The sequence below is a fragment of the Triticum urartu genome, chromosome 1A (assembly GCF_056163025.1).
Source record: "Triticum urartu cultivar PI428250 chromosome 1A, HENAU_Tu73, whole genome shotgun sequence".
Lineage (NCBI taxonomy): Eukaryota > Viridiplantae > Streptophyta > Magnoliopsida > Poales > Poaceae > Triticum > Triticum urartu.
Genome location: NC_141873.1, coordinates 576,371,202 through 576,375,309, shown reverse-complemented (window position 1 = coordinate 576,375,309; position 4,108 = coordinate 576,371,202). Strand labels below are relative to the sequence as shown.

General features: G+C 48.9%; 1 long non-coding RNA gene across 1 annotated transcript; it reads right to left on the bottom strand.

The window, feature by feature from the left end:
- Window positions 1-1,820: 1,820 nt before the first annotated feature.
- LOC147992948 (uncharacterized) lies at window positions 1,821-3,413 on the bottom strand. The gene is made up of 4 exons (XR_015615429.1): window positions 3,322-3,413; window positions 3,196-3,248; window positions 2,968-3,091; window positions 1,821-2,350 (listed from the first exon to the last, which is right to left on the bottom strand). It is a non-coding gene; the product is annotated as an uncharacterized LOC147992948 (long non-coding RNA).
- Window positions 3,414-4,108: the final 695 nt, after the last annotated feature.

The following is a 4,108-nucleotide window of genomic DNA, read 5'->3' as shown; positions in this document are numbered from 1 at the left end:
GTCATTGATAACGGGATCACATCATTAGAAGAATGATGTGATGGACAAGACCCAATCCTAAGCCTAGCACAAAGATCATGTAGTTCGTATGCTAAAACTTTTCTAATGTCAAGTATCATTTCCTTAGACCATGAGATTGTGCAACTCCCGGAGACCGTAGGAGTGCTTTGGGTGTGCCAAACGTCACAACGTAACTGGGTGGCTATAAAGGTACACTAAAGGTATCTCCGAAAGTGTCTGTTGGGTTGGCACGAATCGAGACTGGGATTTGTCACTCCGTGTAAACGGAGAGGTATCTCTGGGCCCACTCGGTAGGACATCATCATAATGTGCACAATGTGATCAAGGAGTTGATCACGGGATGATGTGTTACGAAACGAGTAAAGAGACTTGCCGGTAACGAGATTGAACAATGTATCGGGATACCGACGATCGAATCTCGGGCAAGTATCGTACCGCTAGACAAAGGGAATTGTATACGGGATTGATTAAGTCCTTGACATCGTGGTTCATCCGATGAGATCATCGTGGAACATGTGGGAGCCAACATGGGTATCCAGATCCCGCTGTTGGTTATTGACCGAAGAGTCATCTCGGTCATGTCTGCATGTCTCCCGAACCCGTAGGGTCTACACACTTAAGGTTCGGTGACGCTAGGGTTATAGAGATATTAGTATGCGGTAACCCGAAAGTTGTTCGGAGTCCTGGATGAGATCCCGGACGTCACGAGGAGTTCCGAAATGGTCCGGAGGTAAAGATTTATATATGGGAAGTCTTGTTTTGGTCGCCGGAAAAGTTTCGCGCATTATCGGTATTGTACCGGGAGTGCCGAAAGGGGTCCGGGGGTCCACCAAGGGGGTCCACCTGCCCCGGGGGGCCACATGGGCTGTAGGGGTGTGCGCCTTGGCCCATATGGGCCAAGGGCACCAGCCCCAAGAGGCCCATGCGCCAAGAGATAAGGGAAAGGAAGAGTCCTAAAGGGGGAAGGCACCTCCTATGTGCCTTGGGGAGGATGGACTCCTCCCTGGCCGCACCCTTCCTTGGAGGAAGGGCCAAGGCTGCGCCACCCCCCCTCTCCCTTGGCCCTATATATAGTGGGGGAAGGGAGGGCAGCCTCACCTAAGCCCTGGCGCCTCCCTCTCCCTCCCATGACACATCTCCCTCCTCCCGCAGCGCTTGGCGAAGCCCTGTTGGAATCCCGCTACTTCCACCACCACACCGTCGTGCTGCTGGATCTCCATCAACCTCTCCTCCCCCCTTGCTGGATCAAGAAGGAGGAGACGTCGCTGCTCCGTACGTGTGTTGAACGCGGAGATGCCATCCGTTCGGCGCTAGGATCATCGGTGATTTGGATCACGACGAGTACGACTCCATCAACCCCGTTCTCTTGAACGCTTCCGCGCGCGATCTACAAGGGTATGTAGATCCACTCCTCCCTCATTGCTAGATGACTCCATAGATAGATCTTGGTGACACGTAGGAAAATTTTGTATTTCTGCTACGTTCCCCAACAATAATCATATATGAGCTTCATAATATACTTATTTATTACTACGGGGAGGTAGCACTGCAGTGTTTTTTAAGATAAATGCACAAATTTAGGAGATTAGAGCTGATTCAGTTCAACCAAGTTGCCATTTCCCAGTGGCCAGTGCTCATCTGGACAACCTGAAAAAAGAAGGAAAACTGTACAATAGAAGTTATAGAACATACACATGCTGCATGTAATCCACAGTAAGTGCTCAGCAATGCAATACCAAATCAGAAGAGAAATTTCTTCAAACAAGTCGTGGACAATGTGAGTAAATATACTCCATATATCTACTGAAATCCAAATGGACAGCTTGGCTGGTGAGCTTACAGATCAGTTACAAGCTTCTGATAGAAAGTAGAAATCTAGGATTCTGAGTCTTTGTTCCATTTGCCAACGCAAGCAATCTAAAAAAATTAAAAAGAAAAAAATTCAAAAAGGAAAAGGAGGGGACCTTCTGTGTGAAAATTTGAAGGCTTATTAATGGATTGTGTGCCCAGCCACAACCATCCACGCAGATGAGCCACCCCAAAGTCTTCTAGACTCATACGATCCATGGTCATGCCATCATGATTAGAACATCGATGCATCCGAGGAAACGCCAACCTGTGAGCCTACTAACCCCCGCCGATCTGGCTGAATCAGCGTCGCGATCGTACCAAGGAGGCGCCGCTCCTTGCAGGGAGGGCCACGCCGATGCCATGGTGGGTACGGCCGCGCCTGACGCCACCGAGATGAGCAGCGGGCGGCTGCCTCAAAGAGGGGGGCGAGGGCGACAAGCTTGGAGGGAAGTGAGGGGCAAGGCATGACCACCAATATCTGTAGATGGACAACTAAGCTACAAAAATGAGTATATGAAAGGAGATTAGCAATTGTTTTCTCGCTCCACTCGTAAACATAACAAGCAATTTTTCTTCAAAGTAGGTCTTACCCTATTTTTGTAAAAGAAAGGCCAGGCACCTTCATGTCTAATAAAACGTTCTATAGCAAATCAACGGAACCAATCAGGCTTCTCTTAATATGCTGATATGCATGGTACTAAATTCCAAACTGGAACTACAACTGACTTCAATATATGCAAGTTCGATAGTGAAAATAGTACTAAGCTTAGCAATGGCTGCCCAATACCTACTTTCTACCCAGATGCGCAATTGCAAGGTTCAGCTGATTAAGATGCTCGAGTTTATCTGCAATGGTAGAGCATTATCTTTCTAATTCAAATTCGAAGCTAACAATCACAACAGAATATAACTATCACTATGGCAACTGTTACGAAGATGAATCCCTCCTTTCTCAAAGTCGATACGCAAGTTATTTGCTGCCTTCCCATATTCCTCTGGTAGGCAGGGCACCTTCACTCTCAGCGTTTAGTACCGCGTTTTATAAAGTAGTATATGTGTTCAGGTACTGCAGAAAATCACAAAAATGAATGTTACCGTTCTGGTTTGGTCATTTCACTCTGCTCTCTCCCTTTTCACAGATGCCATTTATGTTATAGACCTTACTTGAAGATGCTCATAATTCGTCATTGATGCCTTATCTGCTTCCTCCGTAAACTCCCTAGTTCACATACATATTTATATTCAGTAAAAGAAAACTGAAAACACTTTGCTGCAGAGCTTCCAAATTATTACACAAGAAGCAAGCAGACGTCATCCAATCACCTATCTGAGTGCGTGTCCCTGCACAGCTCCGCCGAATCAATGACCGAGCAAACCTAGCCAATCATCAGCCAACCCACATCAAACTACATAGATTAAATAAAACGTAACCAAAGAAGAGTAACTTACAGTGTTGGAGATCTCATCCATGGTGTGAACAATCTCAGCAGAGGGCGGCAGCTACCCAATGTGGCCAACAAGCTTGTCCGACCTGCAAATTTAACCAAACAGTCATAGAAAATTCAGCAATGGATTGTTGTGGTGGGGTAGTGTTAGGGATCGAAGGGGGTTTTTCCCCTTAGCGCTGGATGACCTCGTCGAGCGACGGAAGCCCTTTGCAGTGCGCAGCACATAGAAGCCGTACAGCCGCCGACCCGTCCGGGTCGAGCAGACCGTCGAGAGGCACGCGCACCTACCCGGCCACGCACCCAGCGCTGGCCAGCGCCCACACGAACGTGGTCTCCGGCGGTAATGACACCATCGACACAACCAGTTCCAGCGCACCCGCCCACGCCGCCGGGCCCAGCACGGCCACCAACATCGCTCCTCGCCCCCCACTAGCAATGCCCCCACGAGCGGATGCATCAATCGGAGGAAGAACCAACACCTCCCCTTGTGGTCTCCCCCGCTGGTGGCTGCTCTCCTTCCCGACTCCGGCTTCCAGCGGACGGCACTCCGATGAAGAGTGCGCCGACAAGGGCGTCTTGGGGGACGGCAGGGAGGGGAGAGAGGATGTCGCTTGGGGAGTTGGGGAGAGGCAGGGAGGGGTTGCGTGATTGATGGGTTTTTTTTCTAGGTGGAGCGGTGAAAAAGGAAAGAGGAAGAGGGCTTATTAGGATTTGAGAAAGATCGACGTATTAGGAAAATTAGGATTTGGAATTGATTGTCATGAAACTAAATTTTATTGATTGGTAAC